Source organism: Nilaparvata lugens, chromosome 1 (genome assembly GCF_014356525.2).
Source record: "Nilaparvata lugens isolate BPH chromosome 1, ASM1435652v1, whole genome shotgun sequence".
Lineage (NCBI taxonomy): Eukaryota > Metazoa > Arthropoda > Insecta > Hemiptera > Delphacidae > Nilaparvata > Nilaparvata lugens.
Genome location: NC_052504.1, coordinates 16,046,666 through 16,073,283, shown reverse-complemented (window position 1 = coordinate 16,073,283; position 26,618 = coordinate 16,046,666). Strand labels below are relative to the sequence as shown.

The following is a 26,618-nucleotide window of genomic DNA, read 5'->3' as shown; positions in this document are numbered from 1 at the left end:
AAATCATTAAAAAATATATTTTCTTGACGAATAAAATATAATTGAGCAGTTAATCAGGCTACATCAGCACAGCAGATATGCAGGAATCAGCTATCTACTATTACTATAGAAGGCAATGGCAACGGAGAGAATTGACAACGCTGTGGTCCTATCTTTTCCACTGACATCATAGCGTGGACCTCACAATATTCAGAGTGGCAATAAAGTATGCTTGCAAATTCTCATGTCTGAATCATGCCTTGAACAACCTCTGTTAAAGTTTCCTCTATTAGCAATAAGGTGGGAACTATGAAATCAGTTGTATCATTTTTCAATATCGTAAGTCGGAAAAGGGATCAAGAAAAGAGAAATAATTGAAGAGACTTAAAATGTTGTCAAAAATCCACTTTATTAAAAAAATAAATAAAGTGGATTTTTGACAACATTTCAAGTCTATTTTTTATTAAAAAAATAAATAAAGTGGATTTTTGACAACATTTCAAGTCTCTTCAATTATGGAAAAGTCCACAACATCATTATTCACGCAAAAAACTTAATAAAAGAGAAATAAATCAAGTATTGACGAGTAAGGATATTTTAATATGTGGAACAAGATGGCCCGAGAACAACTTTAGAAACATGACGGCGTGATAGTTTTATACCTGGCATTGACAAGAGTTGAGACTCATTTATCTCATCATGGAAAGATATTGCTTCTTCGACTGCTGCTGTATCTTTGCTCAATTATCTATCCACTTAATTTAGGATATTTAGGAAATTATTAGGATTAATCTAGGATAAAAAACTGATCGTTAGTCCTAGTACTAGTAACAGTTATATTCAATTAAAAAATATATCCATCAACTAGAACATTTTTCATTTATGATTTCATTAGGATAATTGAAGTATTGAAGATCACAGCGTCTTTTTTACCAACTCAAACAAAAGCCAGTGTTTGATGCCCATGAGGCCTATATTGCAGTAACACATTTATATGAAAGGCTGTCGACGTGTGAAGAAAATTTCAGCAGGATAATTGTTCAAACTGTAAAATTGGGAGAGGAGCTGGATATTCATTAATTCAAGCACGTGCAATAATTATTATACTCAGAATGAAGAGGCACAAAAGGCTAATGCCCAAAATGGTCCATTTTCAAATTTATACCACAGTGCAAATCACAATTTTGAATTGAGCAGACAGAGAAATGAGAAGAGCTTCGAAAAATATATCAATAAATATTTATTCATCCCTCTTATGTAATGTTTTTGCTGATCTGACTCATCCAGGCCAGAGAGTATAGAAAACATACTCTTTGATCTATACTATAGAGATTACCTATGTCACATTCTATAATCTCTTATCCATGCTGAGCACAAGTATATTTAAATGTTTTGGTCGAAAAATTGTTTCTATTATTATAATTGAAACCACTTGAAAGTGATATAAAAGAAAGACTTTTGAATTATAGGCGTTTATATTTCTTATCTATACTGTAGTAGGAATTGGAGGAGACTATATTAAGAAATATTTTCTTATTTGAAGATGGAATGGAGTTATTCCAAAGACGGTTCTCGAAACACTCCTGAAATTTTTTCTATCAAACAACCACAACCATGGTGCGTTCAATTTTAATGGTGGAAAACCAAGAAAACCAACCAGAAAAGCTTTCTTTGAAATGAAACATCCAAAGCCTTAATCATTATCAAAATATAACAGACTATTGAGCAACCGGTCCAAACTTTGGTTCATGTAAATTTGGAACGAGTGATGTTTCTCTTTCAACACTTGTGATTAAATGCCAAGAGAACCAATCAAAGAAGGCTTCTTCCAAAGGATATCTCTCAATGCCTTATTCATCATTAAAATCTAACATACTTTTGTGCAACCGGGCCATACTTTAGTTCATATGTAAATTTGAAATGGGTGATGTTAGTTCTTTCAACACTTGTGATTAAATGCCAAGAGAACCAATCATAGAAGGATTTTTCCAAAGGACATCTCTCAATTCCTTATTCATTATTGAAATCTAACAGACTTTTGTGCAACCGGGCTATACTTTAGTTCATGTAAATTTGAAATGAGTGATGTTTGTTCTATCGAAATTTGTGTTTAAATGTCAAGAGAGCCAATCATAGAAGTCTTCTTTGAAAGGACACCCCTCAATGCCTTAATCATCATTGAAATCTAACAGACTTTTGTGCAACCGGGCCATGGTCTAGTTAATGTAAATTTGGAATGAGTAATGTTTGTTCTCCATTCAATAACTGTGGTGCGTTGCAACTACAGTAGGCTGCTCGCTGCTGAGAGAGTAGTGTTGATGGGTCTACGATAATTAATGCACGATTCCGGGAAGTGGTGGCCAGTCATTCAGGGCCGATCGCTCAGTGGGTTTCGTCACACGACAAGCAGTCCTCTCCTCTCTCCTCTGTGTGTCTCCCCTCATCTGATAACATGCGTTTGTTCTTTTTGTTTTGTGAGCTTGCGGCGTTGGTGGTGGTGGTGGTGTACTGACACAGGAGGTCATTTGGGGTCGACATTTTTCTCGTCTGGTATGCGATCTGGGTAGGAAGGGCTGCCACCAAAAACAGCGTGGGATGCTCTCACAATATTCGACACCATCTGTTCTTCATTTCATTCTGGTCGGATTGTTGCATTCGTCTTTGTTCAGTTCTCTAGTTGGAGATCACATGAGTCAAACATTCAACAGATGTATCTTTCAGCGTATAGTAGTAATCAATTCTCCGAGTTACGTACAACTTTCTTGCTGTGAGACTGATTTATATCACCCAGCAATGTTTTTGAAATAATTTAAAACTATACTGAGAAAAAAATCATATCGCATGATGTGATTTATTACCTAAGCTTGTGAAGGAAATCTATAATACAAATACCACTGAAGAACCCACTACTAAATATTATTGTGAGGGCTCTGGAGGGATACGATTTCTCCTGTTGAGCTGTGTTTACACCAAAGTTATTAACAAAATGTTAATAACTTGACCCTTATAGATTCTATTAGATTGAATATAACTTATCATACACATGATGAACATTTATGTGTTTGTCAAGTTCCCTTTCAATCTAATAAAATCTATGAGAATTATATTATTGAAATTTTGTTAATAACTTTGGTGTAAACCCAGCTTTAATATTTATCTTTTCCTAAGGATCATAAAGTACTTAACTCTAGTATTAGTACTAATTCATTGGTATCATACCTTATTCCAGTACAAATTTAATTCATCTTGGACTATACCACAAAATCAAGCTAGAACACAAGGTTCAATAAATAAATGAATCAATCTTTGGGCCATAATAATCGCTGAACCATGATTACTGGTTGATTATGGTCCATTGTTAATACTATAATGTGTTACGTTCTGGGTTTAAACGATCAGCTAATTTATCTCAGTTTAGACTGAGATGTTGCATATGGGCCTTAATAGAGTATTTGGACTGTTGAACCATGGAGAAAAGATATCACAAGATATTGTCTTATCAATATATTATCTTATGTCATCTTTTCTCTTTGGTTAAACGGCATCCTTAATCATTTTCAGGTGTCATGTGGATTTCAGTTGATTATCAACTGAGCTTTTCATGTAGGAATTTAAGATGTGAAACGTCGATTTCTTTGACCCTTGGTTAGCTGTTTTCATGCTTTCAATTTGTATCAAACAGTATCTATAGTGAAAGAAATGGAGCTTAAACCTGTGTAGTCATGTTCCATGCTTCCTCCAGGTGAAGCTGAAGATTACGTTATCCTTGACTTTTCCCGGGTAGCATCTGGAGCAGAGGTCTCATCTATTATTGACGACTGTAAACTCTAATGACCTGCTACTGTAATAATTCTTTTGACCGTCTAGAAATTAGGCTCCGGTTCTGATGTGATGTTCTACTCTGTGGAGCGAATTACGTACAGCCATAGAGAAACGAAATCTTTAGTTATTTAGTTCATCTCTTGTACAGCATTCCACTCTCGACTGTTTGGCCTTCAAGACAAACCTCGGATTAAAGGGCGCAGGCTATCAATCTGTGAATCTCTCGAACTCTGAAAAGTTTAGAACTAATCTGCCGTCGCAGAGATTGCTGCGAACTATTTGAGTGGCCTTTCATGCGTCTTGCGCCGATTTTGAAAAATGATTTGTTATGGACGGTCCGAAAATAATGTCCTTGAAACAGTCATTGGGCTTTGCTCTTCCTGAGGCTTCACTCTTTAATTGTCTGTTCCTTGTCAACAAAAATTAGTTCTTTCCACCAATTTGGTCAATTTTATTTTCAAACATTATATTCAGCCGTTAATGAAAACCGTCGACTCCGTGGAACCATAACGCTTTTAGGAAGAAGTGAATAATTATATAACATTCTTGATCCAACAAGAATTAGGCTTATTCATGATTTACGTAAATGTTCTGTGTGTAAAAAAGTTGTCCATTTACCACTATGAGAAACTATCAAAAAAGAAGCAAAAAATAGCTATTTGTGTGGAGTTGTCATGATATTATATAGCATCACCATAATAAGTCGTAATACTACAGAACGCAGAATCTTTTGTAAACTATTCATAACTTGTGTAAATGAAGCAAAAAATATGAAACCTGCGATTTTTTGGAAAAGAGAGAGTGTAAAATTGATCTCAGCATTGGAATTTGTCAACGATTCATCTTTAAGGATATGATTGACGAGAAGCATGTGACAGAATCCAAAGTCAGGGCAGTGGACTGTGAATGATAATTGGTATTAATACCTACAAATAAATCTCTGAATTCTGTGCATAAAAAACTGATAGCTTGAAGTGTGGTGAGTACGCCAAAAAAAGGCAAAATGAGTCAACAAGATGAGATTTAATATTAATAAAATAATAGGCAGATAGCCACATACAAAAACAAATGTAAGTAGATTAAATCGAATAAAATCTTTAGATGAATTTTATTACAACATGTAATAAAACCGTTAGAAAATAAGCGATTACAAAATCTAAATGAATTTAGGTCAATGACACTAATGACCATTGAAGACTGACAACAATTGATAAGGTACTGTCAATGATACCTGAATTGAGAATAGAAAATTTTAAATGATACAATAATAAAGTTACTGCTGAAAAATTCAATCTTAATGATTTTAAAAAGAATAATAACAAATGACAATGAGATGCAGATAATGCTCTATATATTGAAATGGTTAAATGTTTTGATTGACACTAGTACAAATAAATTCAAGAATGAGAATGTCTTGGCTGACATTAACATAAGCAAGTTCCAAAATCAATGTCATACACATTGAAATATGCGTCAGTGTCCTTAAAATAACGCTTGTGAGCTAAGGGTAGCTGTCAAATACAATGAAATAATTGTTAATATTGAGTACATTAATATAGGCGACATAGGCCTTCAATGAATTGAATGTCAAGTTAAACATCAATAGAACAACTCAGATATGAGAATACGCTTGCAAGCCAAGGGTAGCTATCAAATACAATGAAATAATTGTCAATGTTGAATACATTAATACAGGCGACATGGGCCTTCAATGATTTGAATGTCAAGTTAGACATCAATAGAACAACTCAGATATGAGAATACGCTTGCAAGCCAAGGGTAGCTATCAAATACAATGAAATAATTGTCAATGTTGAATACATTAATACAGGCGACATGGGCCTTCAATGATTTGAATGTCAAGTTAGACATCAATAGAACAGATATGAGAATACGCTTGCAAGCCAAGGGTAGCTATCAAATACAATGAAATAATTGTCAATGTTGAATACATTAATACAGGCGACATGGGCCTTCAATGAATTGAATGTCAAGTTAGACATCAATAGAACAACTCAGATATGAGAATACGCTTGCAAGCCAAGGGTAGCTATCAAAATTGAATGTAATACATATTAAAATCTTGAAATAACGTAGGACAGTGCTCTCAATGAGACATACACTGCAACATATTGAATTCATGAACATAGGCTTGAATGCCGAATAAGTATGGACAATTAAATGTTTTTAATTGCCGTAAAAGCTGAATGATAGCTACAAAAATAATATGAATGCACATTAGAATGTTTGAATTAGAAATAGAGAACAACGTGGTCCAGTATCGACAGTTAGTAATTTCATGAACAGTTATGCAATACATGAGAAAAATGAAAATTGAATAAAACGATTTATGTAACCTGAATTAAATTTTGAGGAAGAGATGCAGCCAGGCAGACAGGCAAGGAATCCACGGTACCCCAAGGAACAGGACATCAGCAAGCGATGATATGATGGCCACGTGATGACGAGAATGGAAGCGTCCAACACAGTAGGCAATTCCAACAATGGGAATGTGAGCAGGAACATGTAGAATTCCAAACAAATAATCCGAATTTCAAGTTGTGGAATTTTCAGAACGATTTCCAAACGGTAGAGAAGATGAAATTGAAAGTTTGAATTTCAAATGTCGAAAACATGTTGATAGAAGAATGGTGATAGACGCTAACACAATACTATGGAACTTTGACAAAGTTTATCAACATAAATACACGAAGAAATTGATGAATAATTGAATCACAGTTGATGAATAGATTTAAAGAATTAATTTGAAGGAATAATTCACATTTAAAAACGTTCAGTAAACCAGATGAATTTGGATGAAAAAGGTTAGACCAGGAGCGAATGTGCACTCACCGACTAGACGTGATCAAAGACAAGGAAACAAGCTAAGGCTCGACTGACAAAGGACAAGCCGGAAATGCTCGATACGTAAGCAAAACGTTCGCAAACGTTTGATGAAAAAATAGCAAATATCTTGAAAGTAAGATGCCTAAAAGACGAAATAAATTCCAAAAAAAAATTGAATAATACAAATATTAAAAATTGAAACGACGAATAATAGACTATTAGAAAACAATCTTGAGTATGACAGTGACGTGTAACCGTGACTGTGACGTCACCGGACAGTGCAGACGGACAAAATGACGTCTACGTAGTAACAGAACAAGTAACGAAGTGGAACCGTTCCAATAAATGCTTTGTCAGATTTTACAGCATGATTGTAAAAGAAACAGTCAGAAAATTAATAATTTGAAGAAAGTTGAATGCTACAATTTGTCGCCTGAACTTCATGAACTTGGATTATATAAAATGTATTTGGGAAATCGTTCATCACTTACTTAACACATTAACTCTGAAGAATACTGAAATGCGTTGACAAAATTATCATTATTCAGCCCTCAAACGAGGAAATCAAATGATTAATTAAGATCTACAAATCCATTTTTAGAATACAATGATTGCAATCAATCACGAGTGCATGAAATAACCAAGTTAGATAAACGTGATCTCTAACTGCAGAATGCTACTGCTCCTGACTTGAGGAAAAATATCATTGTGTTTTTCTTATGTTGCCTTTATCAAATCATTTGTATATAGAACAAAGAAAGTTATATGCCAAACAATCATACAGTATTATCAAAAAGTATTCCAGTTCTGTAACATAGATAATACAATTCTATCATTACAAATTAATAGTTGTAGTATTAGAAAATATTGTATGGTGCACACCAATGATAACAAACCCCTGTATAGTGAATGTTATCTATTTTAGTGGCTCTGTGCAGTAAAATTATAATGGATGTTTTCTCCTATTGAATAGAAGCCTTCTATTGCAGCAGCGGTACATGAAAATAAAGAGATGTTGTAGATATTGTTGAGCTGCTCTTAAAGAGAAAAATAAATGGGACAACACAATTTGTTGGATCTGGAGCGTACCGTTACTTCAAACCATAACAAAGGTATTGAATAATCGTTGTCAACTGAACGTCTTGGTCTCTGATGCCTACTCACTAAAAATAATAAGTTTCTAAAACGATATTGTGTTCCTAATTTTTGGTAGCCTACGATTTTTTCTTCTTGGTCAAGATATTCTTTGATATTGATCAAACATATGAACAGATTTTTCAGACATTTAGGTTTTGTACATGATTCTCTCCAACACAGACATACCTCACAATTTGAGGCAATATTATTATTAAAGGTCATTTCCTATTTGAAATAATATTTTCTCGGTATAGAAACCTCTACAGGTTTTGCCTTATTCTGTTGTCGAAACCCAAAACTAGGCATCCAACTCATCAAAAACACTGCCTATAAGTTAATATGGCGCCAGAATCGCGAGAAGCAGACCACTTATCATGTTTGGTGGATTTGATGGCCATTGACTGCCGAGTCTGTCAGGTGGAGTTTCCAATACACGGAAGGTTGTTGTTACAGCATACAGTGGCATGTCCGTGATAGACAAAGGAAGGTCTCTGACAATGCCAAATCCGCTTACAGCAACGTGCAGCTACTTCTATTTTCAGATAATATTATATACCACCGCTACAACTTTTGATGCATACCCTCGGGCAAGGTCTCTATGTTGCCTGCCGCGCTAACTACGTCATTAAATCCGACACGAGCTCGGCGCAAACGTTGTTTTTACCTTTTTCATAACTTAGCCATCTGACTGATGAAGTAATTGCAGTATTTAGCTACAATAATATTTACTGAGAAATGTTCAGTGAGATCAATACTTAGCTACAATAACATTTACCGAGAAGCGAGAAGTCAATTGTTCATTGAGTAAACAGAGATATTGAAAATTGCACTGGATAATCCAGTTACAAGTTAGCATACCTGCTATCATGTCTATACCATGCAGCCACAACCACGATATAAAGAATTCTCCTTCAGACCACATACAGAATGATTGCTAGCTATTCATATTGTCTTTGATTTAGCATATTTATTCTGAATAAATTTATTTTTGCAGCAGTGATTGTATAATGTTTTGTTTCTTTGCCAATAATTTCAATAACGTAAAGTATCCTCTTTACAACTAACTTCTCTCTATAAGTCTCTATTAGTCTTGTGAGGGAACGTTATACTATACCGGAGATTTACATGGACTATAATTTTATATTTTTTACACTACCGTATATGGTTTAGATTGTGCAATAAAATTTCAGAATGGAATATAAAGGATAGTTGATCAATACAGTGCATGATGCTTCATGAATTGTGATACATTAGGCCTCGAGTGTTTCTTCGCTACTCGTAATGTACTGCATGCAGTTCTTGATTTGTTTAGATAAATGAGCAACTTTTCACCAAAATAAACGAATTAATATTCATATAATCACACTTCTCAATGAAGATGATGATGCCAATTGGATGATAGGCAACCTGCCGCGCGTTGCTGTGTTGCACGCTATTTATTAATACATGCTGTGTTTCTCAATTTATTAGTATGCTAATGAGTTCAACTTAAACTTATATATACAATGGAGGCTTTGTATAATTAAGCAACTTGAATAATTGTTTGTGTTTGCTTTATTGTGTTTGTTTTATTGGTCAGACAGTCAGTCCTTTCACAGCTCTAGCTTCATCACACAAATTCATCACAAATAGATAGTAGCCTGCTTGTTTTTGTACATTCTTGAAAGATTGATTTCAAGTTGCGTATGGTTCAAGTGTTCAGAGAGTGATATATTTTCCAAGGCGCTTGTTGTTTTTGAGTAACTTTCGGTACCTACATGTATGTGGTGTGTGGTGAGTCATACGACTGGACCACTATTAGACAGCAAGAAAGGCAAAGCAGCAATCTCACAATGTGCCCACTCGCTATCCAATCGAGGAAGTTCTCTCTGAGATCAATACAGTATTTTGCCGGTAGCAGGTGAGCCGAAATCCTACTCTATCCTATTATGTGTAATAGGCGGCAATATAATGCTATCGTTACTGCCTACATTGTGCTAGGTTCTATACTGAAGAGGCCTTCAATAAAAATAAAAGAGTTCGATACATTATTATTGAGCCAAATACCTCTAGCTTCATTGCTTTCTTGAGAGAAGTAAATGAGATTATCATCCCACTCCTGTTCCATTCTCATAACCCAAATAAGTGATTGGCCATTGAAAGATATCCTTCAGGCAACTGATTAATGATATCCATAGATAATAATTAGTAGAGAACAGCCAAGTCGTAGCTGAGAAATAATTTATAGACTATTGCTATGAAATAGGGAAATGGTAACATGATTTCCTTGATGCCTGGAATTCCATAATTCCATACAAGTTTGGATTTATCCTTCGTTTGTCGAATATTTGAGCAAATAATGCCATGAAAGATTCGACTTTCGAAGTTTTGTATACCCTGGTTGAATCAAATAAATGTTTGAGCAGTAATTATATTTCCACATCACAGTACCTACTTCAGAGAGTTAATTCAAGAGAGGAAGACAAACATAAAGGAGGCGTCCACATCCTTAATTCGAATTAGTTTTTAATTAAGATTTGAAATTTGAATTCTACACCTGATTTTTTAAATCAGGAAATCAGAAAGATGTACTTTTTGTAGTAGATCCACTTCATATATTATCTGATAATAATCAAATACGATTTCTTCTGATTTTAATCTACAAGACTTCCACCACCTCAGCTACACTCCTACACATAGAGACAATAATTGTCGGCCCAGCTATTTCGAACAAGATCCTACCGCCTATTGTGAGCTGACCTTACACAATTACACATTAACTGTAATGCTCTGTTCCTGACAACAACCTTTGAAAGTAAGCATGCTGTGGAGTTATTCAATGTGAATGCCATAGATCACGGACTAAGTGACAGGCGTAGACGGAACTCGCTTCGGCCTGTCTGTCGTCCCGTGCACGCATGCGTGCCAGCGTGCCGTCCCCCAGGAGCCAACAGGCGAAAGTTCTCCGCGCTGCAATTGCATGGCAACGCAACTCCCCTGCTCACACCAGCTAAAGCATGTCACTTCACTTTCGCTCGACAAATAAAAGAGAGCCGCTTGAAATATTGCAGCCGTATGTTCGACAACGTATGGCGCAGACTGTGTCGCATGTGTCACATTATGTTTTATTGTTTGCGTTCTAGTTTATTTGAACCATTCTGGTTAATATGAAAGAAAGATTTCTCAAGAAATTTGTACAGTGAATTCAGTTTACCGTGGCATACAAGTGGGATAGACTTTTCAAGAGAATGGCGTACAAGTGAGATAGACTTTTCAAGAGTATGACGTACAAGTGAGATAGACTTTTCAAGACGTTTCAACTTGTGTTATTTGGGAATAGTGTGTATTTGTACATAGTAGATTTGTATGATATTTACCTAAAATTGTATTAATTGGAAATGCTAATGTGTTATCTAAATTTGGGAGAGGAATAGCACAAGGTTACCTTATTTTTCCTCTCCCTATCATTTTGATAATGTACTTATTGTATAAATGAATAAAAAATGAATATTTTTATTTGCTCTCGATTCTATAATGAACAATTTCCAACGACTAACTGGGATATCCTTATTTTGTTGGTGGCGAGCGATCCTAAAGACCTCGGTTGATGAATCGTGTACCGTGTTCTATGATTCGCAAACCAAGATATTGCCCCAAGTAGAATTATAGGCCTACCTTGATTATAAAACAAGTTTACTGATTGACTCGAGAACTACCAAACACAGTTTGGTTTACTGGATAGCTTATTGTATTTGGCATCGAACAATAATAAAAGTGAGAACCGTGCATCCGGTATTCCACTGTAAAAGTTTACACTCCCTGCATACTAATAGAACCTTCTGCCTTCGGAAGCTATTTCGTCGAGAGGGAAAGTTGCCGTTTTTATAACACCAGTACTGATGTTTTGTAGGAGATATGAGATTTACAGAGCTCAAGTTGTAATCTTCCAATTAAATGGCAACGAAATAACCTAATGAGTTCCAAATTAAGTTGGACTTAATCAACTGTTTTATTTCGAAAATATTTATAATCACTACCCCATTCTTTCGTGATAACGATTGTTTTTCCCTGTTAGTATTGAATTATAGTGTACTTTACCTCTTTCCCTGTAAATATCTTTAAAAGTATATCATACCTTCTTTTATCACATCCTCCCCATATCCTTCTCCCTCCACATTTCACATCCATCCTCAACTCATTTTCCTCTTGCTTCTGCGTCTACACTTCCGTTCATTTTATCCAAAATTGATCTTTTTTTAAATATACAGTATCACACAATTTAATATTTATTTCTGACTTTTTTCCATATGCATTTTATCATGGTCGGTTTCCCCATATATACCACTTCAAATTCTCGCATAGCAGGCGGTATAAAATACCGCGGTAGAACTTAATTATTTTCTCCAGCTTCAAATGTGTTTGAAATATATTTCAAACTAGATCCGTGTAGCTTTATACAACCAATTAAAAAACTCTGTACTCTGCCTCACTCTTCTATCGTCACTGTTAAAACCTATAAAATGAGTTCAATATCCATGCATACCCGGCATAATGATGATGTCTCTCATCTTATAAGATATGTGACTTTGAAAGAAAAAGTAGACTGAACATATTATGAAAAAGGCAACAAGGAACTTAAGTGAAATTCTAACTTTCGGAATCATTACCGTACACTCGTAATGAGATAAGTACAGAGAAAATTCAATGAACGTTTTCAATGGCTATGAGAAGTCATTCTTGATCGATTCCATGTTCAAAATTGTTCATCCATCTTTGTTAACTGAGAAAATGTGTTGAGATTTCTGAACTACTTCCATTGAAGTCACTGGCTATTTAATTGTATGAGTATGCCCATAGTCATCATAATAATTGGTGTTTTGATTTGGTGTCCTCGTTCACATTCTATTTACTCTATTGTTCAAGTTCAAATTATGAAACAAAAGTCCCGGAAAAGATCTGCAGACTGATAGCAGCAATATTACCCGACTTTTTAGAGCCTTCCATTCAGACTAATAAGATACGAACATCAATTATCTCACTATCTTCTAATCGCTTCGTTACGCCTCAGATCAGAGCAGCAATGAAACTGTAACTCTGTAATCTACATTACATTTACTGGTTTCCATTTCTGTTTCGTTTTCACGGCATAGATGAATAGATGTGAAATTCTGAGTTTTATGGAAACTTCTCAAATTTTTGTTGCATCATAGCAAAAGTTTACATCTTCGTACTAATTAGTTTTCTCATCAGCTAAGATGAGTGTTACACATCTTCGTTTTTGCCTTAATATATATATGACTTACTACCGGTATTAATCATTCTTAAGCCTACTCAATATAGTTGTCAGGTGTAATCAAACCGTGTTATCAATTCTGATGAAACATTTTAATGATAAGAAAGTGAAGCATTTTGAAGTATTTTGAGCAGTAAATTCTAACAAATTAAATTTCAAATAATTGAGAAAATGCTATAGAACCACCATACATAATATGGATGCACGTGAATCTCGAATCAATGTGTAGAATTTCGAAAAATTCCATACCATACTCAAGAATTACAAAAAAATAAATTAGAATCAGTGTTCACATATTATATTACATGCATCTGCATTATAAATAATGTGGACTTAGGCCTACTACTTGTCATAGGGCCTTGGATTATGAATTATTATGTACGATAGCTCAATGATGATAGTGTTGGAAGTGTATAAGGAAACGATAATCATCCATGAAATCCATGAGGTTTTCATGAAATTGCTTTGTATTGATTTTCCACCTTCTCAGTGTCAGAAAAATGGTCAAATTGTTTGTAAATTCAGAGTTTTCTCTAGAAGCGTTCAAATAATTGTGTACTAGCGCTCGATGAAATCTCCCTATTGTGTTGACTGACTCATGAATCCAATTCGGAAGCACGGCGTTATTGAACCCGCACTTTTTTAATAGTGTTAAATTGCTTTTTGTCATAATTTCCATCTCATTTCCGGCTGCAGCACTATGCACGGCAGTTCCACAGCTAGAGATGCGGAAATTGTTCGGACGGTGTACTCTGCCTTGTAGAATGAATAATTTTCCTTTTTTTAGTTTGACAAACACGCATTTTTTCTCATTTGTATCCCTCAACAATAGTTTTCCCTGAATGATATAATGTACTGTAATAATTGTTTCCTTGTACATCTCTTTTATTCGATTACATTATGTTTTCCCGCCAGATATTTCAAGAACATTTACAAAGTGTTAGTGCCGGTCGCACAAAAGCCGGTTAAATTTTAATCGTGGTTAACTTCACGAGAATCAATCAATGAAGCCTTCTTTTCGAAAAAGCCTTCTCGTGAAATTAATCACGATAAAAATTCTATGGCTTTTCTGCAACCTGGCTTCAGGCTGGAAAAAACTTGTTTAACTTGATATAAATTCGTTCTCCAATAATTTTTAACGGATATAATCAATATTTGATTAGTGTATACGAGTATAATGTGGCAGCAATCTAGTCTCTATAATTTTTTTTTATGTCTTGTAAGCCATCATCTTCTAAGTTTACATTATTATCTAAATTTTTACATTTTATCTAACTTATTTGATTGTAAATGTTGACAATCCACTATTCACACGAATTTATAATTGAATTCACCTGAATTGATTGTTTTCTTTTCTTTTTGTTCTAGGTGAGTTGAGTTAATGAACTTATCATAAAATTGCAGAATTAGCGACATAACGACAACCTTTTGGAAAATCCATAATAAGGTGAACCAATTGCCTATATTCTTAACTCTAGTAGGCCTCGCCTAGATAATTTCATTTAATTACATCCCAATTGTAAGATATGCGTTAATTTCTTCATTATACATATAATTTAATACAGGGATGATGTGGTGGAAAAGATAGTCATGTGATGTGCTATTGGGGTTGGTGATTGGAATAGGTAGCCCAACTATTGGTTTTACCTACATTGCTGTTTAGTAGTACTTGATAAAATAGCAGCTTGTGAGTTAGTGTGGTAGTGAGGTATTCTTCTATAAGATAAGTATTGTATACCCTCTGCATTAACAATTTTGTTTGATCATGGTTAACATTGTCGTCAGTAACCATCAAAAACATAGTTGAACTTGAACAAAAACTTACACAGTAGTAATATTTTACCAGTATACTAAAATGTACAATACTGTATCCTATATGAATAGCCTACTGAAGTTTAATGCATGTACTGAGAACTGAATGCAGTACTAGACATACCGTTCTCCAGTTACAATAGACTACAGAACGGTACCCGGTACTTACCTTTCTTTATCGTTGTTGGCTCAGTCCATAGGCCTCCTTTGGTATTTGTAATTGACCTTTCAAACCAATGTTCCATTATCCTCAAGGTCTTACTTATTATAGCATTTCTCTCCTACTGTCAAAGCTTTTATTAGTTTCTTAGCTGGTTTGTTATAATACTAAACTTTGGTTTACTGTAATATCAGTTAATTTCAAACTATATATTATTGATTGATAAGCATATTCATGCAGTAGTATTTTCTTTTCTTGTACCATGTATATAAACTTCTTATTCAAATACTCTCTTTGTAGAGTTGAGTCATTACGGCCTTGACATTAAACGTTAATGTGACAATCAGTATACTCAATCACAACATTATAAGTGGACTACCTACTATTTCAATCTAATGTTTTATGAGGTTCCTATTTCATCTTCACAAATTGCAAATATTCACCTTCCCCATTATTTATTTTCCCGAAATGAAGCTACTCTGCATAAGTTGCCAAACGTTTTACTGTAGAAACAGACAGTATTGCAAGAGAAAATATAGGCCTAGTACAGAATAGGCAGTACTGATACTGTTTTTGTGACGGTACGCGCCGGTACGCCGTATTTACCGGTACGAGGTACCGGTACCTCTTAGGTCAAAACAACTTAATATTTCCTAATTTCTCCCTGAATTTTTTTCCTCGCTCCCAATAAGCTTGAAATAGACATTTTGATGCTAAATTTGAAGAGTACACGTACACCCGGAGTTTCCCCGCCACCCTTCAGAGTACAGCAAGCAGAATCCCCTAGGAACCTAAATTTTTACAAAGACAGTACTGAGTATAGTTTTCATATGACTCGATATGACTCAGTGAATTAAAATATTCAAATTGCATTCAGTTTACAGTGAAACTTATCTATTTTTCGAAATAAATCTTTCAAGATGTGGAATAATGTGGAGAATAATAATTATTGAGTAATCTAAATTATTGGTTCAACAAGATGCATTAAAACAGGAAATTTATCAGTTCAGTAATGGTTAAAGTACTAAACCATAAATCATTATTAAATTTTCTTAATTTATGTATCCAATGAATCATTGAATTATTATTATTATCATGAATCATTATTTAGAATCTATTGTAAAAATCATATCAAAATAAATTTTATTTCCTTTCTTGTTATATCAGTCAGGTCTCTGCCTTTCTATAATCAAATCATTATTAGGATATGATTGGAAATCTCTTGGAAAAATGAAAGGATTGCATGTAGATGTGATGTAGGTGCCTATTGTGATTCAGCTTACATTATTGAGCTATTGTTGGCTTAGTAGTATGGTAACAGTGAATTAGCTGAAGCAACGCAACCTAGGTAATGCAATAAGTGCCGGACCGGGACTGGGCGTAACATGTTACACTGCTAGGTGTTAACCGTCTACTAATATTATAAAGAATTGTTGGTGCAAACAAGGTCATACACGCTGAAATACATTCATAGGCATACGTGCATATATCCTTGAATGCAAGACTCAAAGGCTGGAACTAGGCACTGCATAATGGAGCATTGTTCCTGATTTTAGGCATTACAAAAGAATAATATTCAACTGACAATGATAACTAATGAAGTATGACGAAATGTGATTTTTGATATAGTATGGAAGAGTTTCGGATAATGCAAAAAACTTCAATAGATATTGGTTTAAAGAATTTAGAATCTTTAATAGTTGTCGTGATTTTCGGTGTATTGTATGAAAGAGTTGCTGATAATGTAGAAAACTTCAATGATTATTGGTTTAAAGAGTTTAGAATCAGAATAGTCGTGTTGATTATGTTCGTTAATTTGTATTTGTATTATGATAAATTCCATCGAATAATATTTGAAGCCGTAAACATTCTTTATGATAAAATTTTACATAGGGAAAACTTCATTTTCCTCATATATTTCAAGTGGAAGTCAGATTATTTCTGTAGGAGAGAATTGTTTCTGATACAATGTGCATTATCTTTAGTTGAAATGCCATAAATCTCGTCACATATCTCACAAGAGATGTAGAATATTGCAAAAGATTCAAATGAATCTGATGGACCTCCTAGATAATTTGAATTGTTTGAAGTCAACAATGAAATATTAGATGAAATCGTGTAATAGGCTTTCAAAACTAAATCAATTCAATTTTCATTTATCATTTCTTGATTATTTGCATCTCATTATTTCAATTTGTGATGTTTTTTTAGTTACATTGATAATGGTATTTTTATAATTATTCACAAGAATGATTTATTATCAGTAAATGAAACTTTCGTCATACTGTATATTGTAGGCTACAAATGACCTTACTATTGTATATTGGTAATTTTCTTTGTATATTCGGTTGCCCCATTTCTGCAATGATAACTGGAAAGTATCTGAAAGGCCCGATCTAGTAATAATTGAACTAGATAAAGCCTACAGTACTCGCTTGAATATAGTTGTCAGTTACGCTAGGTAACTGCTGTAGTTACTAGACCATGTTACTTGCCAATCACCAACCTGTAACTTGAATGCAACACCACCTGTAAAGAGTAGAGATAGTGACAGTCAGGCTTCAAGTTCATCCTTGTCATCCAGCGAATCGACAATTTTATTTTTCTCGTGGTTCTTTTTTCCTTCTTATTTTTTTCTTCACAAAATCAAAGCTTAATCGTACTTTGGGAACACGCCCAAATGCTAATCCTCCATCTTGCAGCATTCAATTGTCTATTGTTTATCTTGTCATCTCATTAAGGATACACATCAGGTTGCTTTAAGTGTCCTTGTGCTTAACTTTGTCCTCGAAGATTTGTGTTGTCTCTCAATCCATACTTTTTCTTGGCAATTCTCATTGTTGTCTGTTACGACTCAAAGATCATTCTATAGTATTTATAGTATATAGGTACTATTTTATAGGATAACCATATTTTTCAGCAGTTAGCTGTGTTGTTAGCGAAGAAGAGAATCTGTTTAGTTGCCCATTTGCTATATACATATTTTGGGAAGAAGTTATCGAACTACTTTTCTGAATCTGATAGTATCAAAATCATTGTTATTCACAACATTCTGTAGATAAAAATCAGTAAAAGATGAAGATGTAGATAAAGATTCTCTTCATGTTCAAAGAATGCTGAGCCGTGAACCCTGGGAAAATTATTTGAAAGAGTCCCTATGTCATCTAGAATCTAGTCATCCTAGTGCTGAACACTAATCTCTAGGGCCGGTTTCCGAGCTCGGGGTTTAGCTAAGTTTTAGACTTTAGACAGCTGGAGTCAGAAAATTGGCTTATGATAATATTTTTCTCACTTATTTTCTCATTTCTATAAATTGGAAACGTTTTTCCTTGACGAAATGAAACATTCCTAAATAATTCAAAACAGCTTTAAACTTTACACTATTTTCTCTTCATTTTATTTTGTGTTAAATTTTCTAGTTTTTCGAAATTTAATTAAAACGTGGACTACGACTACGCCCCGTTTCGGAAAGCCAATTTTCTCCAGCTGTTTAAAGTCTAGAACTTAGCTAAATCCTGAGCTCGAAAACCGGCCCCAAGACTCATGTTATCTATCTGCTTTCAAGCTATTTTACAATCATTTTACTCCCTATTCAAAAAGTCATACTGTGTTCCCATTTGCTTCATTTTTCGTGTTGTATTATTGAAACAATTATTAATGAAATACTTGGCTTAAAAAAATTAATGAAAATCAATCGTATTATGACATTCATGGAATCAATAAATGTGGAGTCGTCTACTTGACTTTGTGATCAACATGATTTGAAGATATAAAATTCAGCACATTTTTGTGTAAAAATATCCTCTTGCGGTAAGTTCGTTTCAACTTCAAGTATGTTACACAATTTCGAAAGCTGTTTTTCACATTCCAAGTTTCCTTTTTCCAAATGCTATATAACACAACGTGATTCCAACTCCATATTATTTTCAAAGTGTGACTCATCTCATTCACTTATCTCGCGCTTCACTCTTGACGCCTTGGGAGACCAAAACTCAATTACTTTCAAGTGGACTGATTCATTCCATTTTCATTTATGACTCCCTCGTCCCTTCCCATAATTGACTCAATCAAATATATGTGTGATACGTAGTAGTTCGTTGATTCAATGGCAAGGCCATCATTTCAAAAGAATTTAAACTTGAGCCTATGTTGTCAGTTGTTATTCGCAGTTCAAGCTAAAGGGAGCTTGGTTGTTTAAAGGAGATCTCGTTCATAAAATGTGTAGGCCTACTTGTTCGACTCTTTCATTTTTATCAGTGTATTGTTCATTATCAGCGCATTAATCTTATGCATATTGGAACTTGGAAGGCTCCTATTGTTGGCTGACCATCAGAAAAAATCTGAGCATAATCTAGAGTCAGGGTTCTCTGAAAAGGAATCAGGGTAAGTTCTGCTTTTCAGGTTTATCAAAATGTTCGACTATTGAGAATACATTTTGAATACCTAGCCAGACAACAGTGGTAATCAATCTTTTTCAAAATAGTTTGAAACAAAAATAATTATTTCCTAGAAACTTGACAATATTATTAACGCTATTTACAGACACGCTAACAATAGAAACCACATGGCCCAATGTGTTTTGTGTTTACCCTTGTATATAGCTATTGCATAAGTTGATGGGTTCAGGTTTTGGATATACTTCATCAGTTTTCTTCATTGATATATCCCATAAAATATTGCTTCTTGAGTTTTCTCTAGAAGGTATCGGAAAGGGAAACAATTACACTAATATCTCTCTTCTTCTCAGCCTATATCAATATTTCTCATAAGTGATCTCAATACTTCAAGTTCTCTCACATTATCGAAGTATGGTACCTAACAATGCAAAGTCCACATTCTTATTGTCTCTTTATCAGTATCCTAATCTCAGTACCCTTTATAGAATTATTTTATCACAACATGTTTCAACTAAGATATTTATTTCTATTTATCCACATTCTTATCTTGTCATTATTGTTATGTGAATGATGATAATTTTTTACTTCTTTTTCCTCCTGAATGTTATAGAAGACTGAAGTCATCTTTAATGTCTCTTAAAAATCAGTAGTTTTAGCGAACTTACTGTAATTTTATATCAAATATCTTAATTCAATATGAGTTTTAGAATTTCAAAAATCTTTATCCAACAGGTTATTCAAGAAATCCTAGCCTCAATCCCCTCAATGTCTCATCACTCCTACAGTATTTACACTTCCTGAATGTAATGTAGCTGAAATTCCAAATCTACGCTATGCTGTTCTAGTGTAATCCAAATCATGGCAATCAATTCAAATCAACAACAACAATAAAATAATGCGATCACTCGAATTTCGAAACAGAAAGTGAAACCGGAAGCCCATCTATCGAAATGGAAATTTGTCGCGGCCGACTTGGATTGATTCCCTAAAATTAATCACTCAGTGATTTATCGAGCATCGAATTTTCTGCCCGAAATCGCCCAACAACTAAACGTGACGAATAACATGGACTGAATGCAGCATTGTGGCCTATTTATTTTGCACTCGCTTTCGATGGCATCTCGCTTTCGTTGCGTAATAAACGGCCTCTCAGTTCAATCTGTAAGTTAGCAGCAGTCTGTTGCACTTGCACAGGTTCGATTCCCGGCTAGATTAAATAATAATTGGTCACGTTGTTGTTCTTTCTTGTTGGCCGGGTCGTGAGATTAGTTCTCTTCAACTGAGTTGGTGTTAGCATACTCATGGAATCTGTGCCATCATGTCTGCATTTTAAAACAGCATTTAAATGCCTAAAATTGAGTCAGAGGATGCAAATCAATAAGCAAATCGGCTGTGGAGTTCTTATTTATACAGTTTGTGTAGCCCATACTCTTGACAAACGAGTTTTCGTTCGAATAATGTTAGGTTTGAAGTCAGATAACAATCAAAACGTATTATCATACTTTGTTTCATTATACATTCAATATATAAGCTGAACAGTGATGAACAGTAGTATACTCGCATATCAGTAGGCTTTTCTCCAGTTTATTCTTATTGTAATATTCCTATATATGTTTATTATATGTAATGTGATACCTAGTAGCAAGGGCTTGCCATTTTCACAATCATGTAATACATCCTATACTATTAAACGAGCAATTTCTGTTTATATGTTCAGATGTTTAGATGTTTGTATACTTGTATTTCACCGGATCTCGAAAACGGCTCTAACGATTCTCACGAAATTCAGAACATAGTAGGTTTATAATACCTGACTTCGATTAAAGATTCGATTGTACTAGGTCTCATCCCTGGAAAAACTCGCTGAATGACATTAAAAGGATAATTATATTCATCCTTGGAAAAGCAGCTGATAATAATATTATTTCGTAGTATGTTGATGATAGAAGTGAGTGAGCGAGTTTATGTGTGTGGGACTGTGTCAAAATTATGATTCAGCTGTTGAACTTTTGTAATCATTCAATCATGTACTTATTGCCGGTTGCAAAAAAGCCAGGTTATTTTCAATCCTGATTAATTCCAGTAGATTCATCTCTTTGAAATGGTCTTCTCTGATTTTGGTTTACGTGAAATTGATCAGGATTAAAATTTACCGGCTTTTGTGCAACTTGGCCTTTGTGAGGGAAATTTTTGCATTCCTCTGGGAATTAATCTCAATCTACTGTGATTAGATAGAACATTTCTATATGAATGTTATTATAATTTCTTCTTTCGTAATAAATTTTCTATTTTATGCTTTTGTACTCCAGAGCGAAGCTCGGTCCCCGATATTAGTAAGTTATACATCGTATAAATCCAACACTAATATTTTATATCTATACTATAATAAAGGAAAAAACTGGCTTATACACGTACGGGATACGATAATTATGTTTGACGCATCATCACGTCTGAACTACTGGACTGATTAACTTGAAATTTTGAATATAGATTTTTAATTAACTGAGGTTGGTTATTGGCCTATTTTCAATTCTACAAAATTTCATTACGTCAGAAATTATCTTAGGAAATTGTGTAGATCATATTTTAACGCTTATTCCAAAGCAATATTACATCATACGATATTATTTATCTTGTATTACTGCCCATTGCGATGACTAGAGATTCTCTGGCCGATTTTGTCAAAAGTCTCTGACGTTCATTATTTGTCTTTCCTGTGTAATCAATACTCCTAGAACCAATTGAAGATATTCCTCCTTATGTTATTTTGATACCCGTGGGAAAATCCTTTCTAAATATTGGTCTCAGGATGTTCTTCCTCTTTTAAGCCTTCCGCTACAGGCTAAAGTATTATTATTTTTCAAATTATCTTTTCATTAGCCTTTTTCTCATTTGAGTTACATTATTCCATATAATGTTTCTTGGAACACATTACTGACTGTGAGTTTACTGCACAAATTTATGATGAAAGAAGTATGAGATATTGTAGTTAATAACTAGGATTGACATTCTTCTTGATTATACTCTTCTCTTTTATTGGTGATGAAAACGTACCATGAGTGATTGAATCTTTGTAGCCGTGAAATCATAGATAGTTACCACTAGTAGGTCTGTAAACAGTAGACCTCACGCAGTATTCTCATCCACAAGTACCTGATGTCAACTGTTTTAAATGTTAACAAAATCAGTTCACGTTTGAATTTGTATTCCATAATTTATTAATATTTATGTTAATTTGAACAATGAATAGAATATATTTCTATTCCAGAATTTATATAATATTCATCCAGTTCCGTAATAATCTTTCCATCTAATGAAAATTATTTTTTTTCAATCAAAAATATTATAATTTCTTCAGCATTATTCAGTTATTTGATTATTTTTAATCACCTATTAAATTATTTTTTTCGAATGTGAGATTATTGATACTGATGGACACGCATAATAATACCATGACTGCAAAACAAAAGATTGAAACCAAAGACCTTAAAGCTGCGATTAGACCAAATTTATTAACAAAATGTTATTAACTCAATCCTTATAGATTATAGTTTCTCAGTTATTGAACATAACTTATCATACACATGATGAACATGTGTGTTTGTCAACTTGCTCTCAATCTAATAGAATCTAGATTAAGTTATTAACATATTGTTAATAACTTTGGTGTAAACCCAGCTTAAAGATGCCTACCTCTTCAAGGTTTTTGATTGAAACTATAGACCTTATACAAATACAGTAATAGACTGGCTTCTCCACACATCTGTGTAATCACTTGTCAGCTTATTTATGATGAATAATTCTATAGTCTGATTTTTATATTGGCGTATGAAGGAGGCTCCTTTTTCCTTTTATATTATCCTTGAAATGCAAAATTTCCAAAAACCTTGTATATACGTCGACGCGCAATTTAAAAAGGAACATACCTGTCAAATTTCATGAAAATCTATTACCGCGTTTCGCCGTAAATGCGCAACATATAAACTTATAAACATATAAACATTTAAACATTATTTGAACATTAAGAGAAATGCCAAACCGTCGACTTGAATCTTAGACCTCACTTCGCTCGGTCAAATATTGGTCTCAGGATGTTCTCTCTCTTGAGCCTTCCGCTACAGGCGGAACAAACTTATCAAACTTCATGTGCATCATAGAAAAATACATAAACCTATGTTTAGCACTTTTCAAATATCTTCTCATTAGCCTCTTTCACAACTGAGTTACAATATTCCATATAATGTTTCTTGGAACTTCACATTGCTGACTGTGAGTTTACTGCACACATTTATGATGGAAGAAGTATGAGAAATTGGAACTCAATAACTACATAACTAGGATTGTCATTCTTCTTGATTATACTCTACTGGTGATAAAAATGTGCCATGAGTGATTGAATCTTTGTTTGTGATCATAGCCGTGAAATCATAGATAGCTACCATAATGTCAGTTGTAGTTCTTTAATTAATATGATTGACGTAACCACATCTGAAACATAAAATCGTTCCTCCACTCTCAGATCAGAAAAATCACTCAACCTCAAATGCTTATAACTCAAGAATAGGAGTGAATTTCGCCAATGTGATGACATATTATTCTTCGTCTCGTCAAGTACTATCATTCCTGAGAGTTTGAGCGATTTTAATTCCTGACCATTTTTGCAAAAAAATCATAAATTTCATGAAAAATGCAAATCTCCTAGATTGGGTTGATATTCGAGCTATGGATAGAGGTTGACCTAACAAGTGTCGTGCTATAATATGAGACGTTTCGCTACAATATAGGGTGAGTTATTCACTGAAACATAAAATCTTACCTCTACTCTCAGATCAGAAATATCACAAATGCTTATAACTCAAGAATAGAGGTGATTTCGCCAATGTTATGACATATTATTGTCATCAATAAAAGGAAGTACTATATTAAGTACTGTATTATCATTCCTGAGAGTCTGAGCGATTTTAATTCCTGACCATTTTTGCAAAATTCCATGATGGATTTTTGCAAAAATGGTCAGGAATTAATGAAAAATGCAAATCTCCTAGATTGGGTTGATACTCGGGCTATGGATAGAGGTTGACCTAACATGTGTCGTGCTATAATATGAGACGTTTCGCTACAATATAGGGTGAGTTATTCACTGAATCCACCAACACCAACTGGAATTACTGTAGGCTACTATAAGAATATGAATCATAAATGACTCCTCATCTGGAATCTCTCCTTGAGAATACAATCAAAAGTTGACGTGTTGCATTGCATAGACTCTGTAGAAGGGAATTAATTTGAATGCTCAATTATTGTATTCTGTCACTCCCAATATTAATAATAAGATGATCAGAGCCCAAATTATATTATTACTATTGTGATATCGACTGCAACAGCTAGACCATAGTTGAAAATACTCCTCTTATCTGTCAGAGTAAAGATGAAGACAGGAATTTGTCAGGAGTCAGTCATTTTGTATCTTGTGTACAGGTAGATGAAGAATAGAGATGGGTAGAGAACGTGAGATACCCATTAGCATATATTTACGGAGTTTGAACCTGTCTGCTCTTGGAAAAAAGATGACAACTGCATTCCAAACAACTTTTTGAACAGCATTTCAAGGCCACTTCCTTTGCTATGACCTTATGTGGTAAAAAATCAACTTATAACTCAGTTCCAGGGAGGGATGTGAAAAGTGAAAACATTCCCCCTAACATCATTGATTTATATAATTAAATATTAACTGCTTTGTCAAATTGTATAAAATCTATATTCAATTGAAACTTATTTTATTCTCTTGAATAAAAATTCAACTATTTCACAGGTTAACGAACTCAAGTCCAGTCTTGTTGCATTTGATGACTAGTTCGATCCATGAAAAGTTGAGTTCGATCCACACTCATACACTTAAACAAAAAAACACTTAACAAAAGATCTACTGGAAATGAAATGAGAAATTAATTCAACTTATTTTAAAGATAATAACATTACGTCTGAAACTGATTATGTATTTTCAAATACAATTTCATAAAAATTATTAACTTTTTTCATTGACTTTTTACTCTTATAGTTTATACCAATGTACATAGAATTCAGTATTCTAGGTACCTTGGTTTATACAGTACATAGCTATAAGAATTATAGAGAAATGGAGAATTAAAATTACAGAATAGTTCATATTTCTAAATTCAAAAATAGTTCAGTTGGATTCTATAGTACTTCTCACATTCTAGCATACCTGTAAAATTCCGAACTATTTTGTAATTTTAATTCTCCATTTCTCTGTAATTCTTATATCTATGTACTGTATAAACCAAGGTACCTAGAATACTGAATTCTATGTACATTGGTATAAACTATGTTCTGTTTCCCAGTTTTTTTATACATTCTGTTTTTTTTTTTGATTTGATCATTATTTATTATGTATCTTGTCTATTTCTAGTTAACTTTTTATTTCAATTACAATGCAATCCTATGTTTTAAAGCCCCCGATAGTAGTTGATCGAAACAAATAATTTGAAATTCCATGGTCGTTTTTAAAAGATTCACTTGTTCCTTGAAACATTTTATCTGATAGTAATAATTTTATGATTCGAGATTTATCCACAATTAATTAATGGATTAGTGATGATCCAGTTTTTTGTTCAGATAATTTTCACATAAATCATTTCCCCTGCTCAGGCCCCAATTAACTAGCATTCTATTTTGTCTATGAAGTGAATCACAATTTATTGCCATTCTATCTCGAGTATTGCTCGCTTTATTAACTCATTTTTTACATCATGCACTCAAAATTCCATTTGAGTTTTATCAATCGCGGTTGTGACGCAGTCGTGCAAAAAGTATGAAAACAATCACGTTCTATGGTTCAATGTTCAGTCTTTGTTGCTAGTTTGGAAAATAAAGTCAAATACTTTTTACACACCCTGCTATCAAATTAAATTAAATATACAGTAATGCAGTTTTTGTCCGCGTTTTCTGTAATTTCAGTTCTAAATTCTATTGCGGAACTTTTACTTTTTGCGCTATACGGTAGCTGATCGAACTTAATTTACTTTTTCAATAAACTTGATTAACGTTGCAGCTCTGACATGCTATTTTATCTGCTATTGAGAAATGGAGAAGGTAATTGCACGGAATTGTCGTAATATTAGATAGGGTTAGCTGTCGGTCAAGGACATTGTCATTAAGCTAACTACATACG

The 26,618-nt window shown here is 33.8% G+C and overlaps 1 protein-coding gene across 4 annotated transcripts in view; it reads left to right on the top strand.

The window, feature by feature from the left end:
* The window catches only part of LOC111056709 (SH2 domain-containing protein 4A), a 53,969-nt gene that overhangs the window by 1,716 nt on the left and 25,635 nt on the right, over positions 1-26,618 (top strand). Inside the window, exon 2 of one of the 4 annotated variants that reach the window (XM_039431988.1) lies at positions 14,426-14,504. The exons of 1 other annotated variant lie outside the window; for it this stretch is intronic. The gene's annotated coding sequence lies outside the window, so the exon portion shown is untranslated. Of the gene's footprint in view, positions 1-14,425; positions 14,505-19,071; positions 19,413-26,296; positions 26,540-26,618 lie in introns of those variants that run through there. 2 more of the 4 variants (XM_022344100.2, XM_039431994.1) reach the window with 2 other exon arrangements.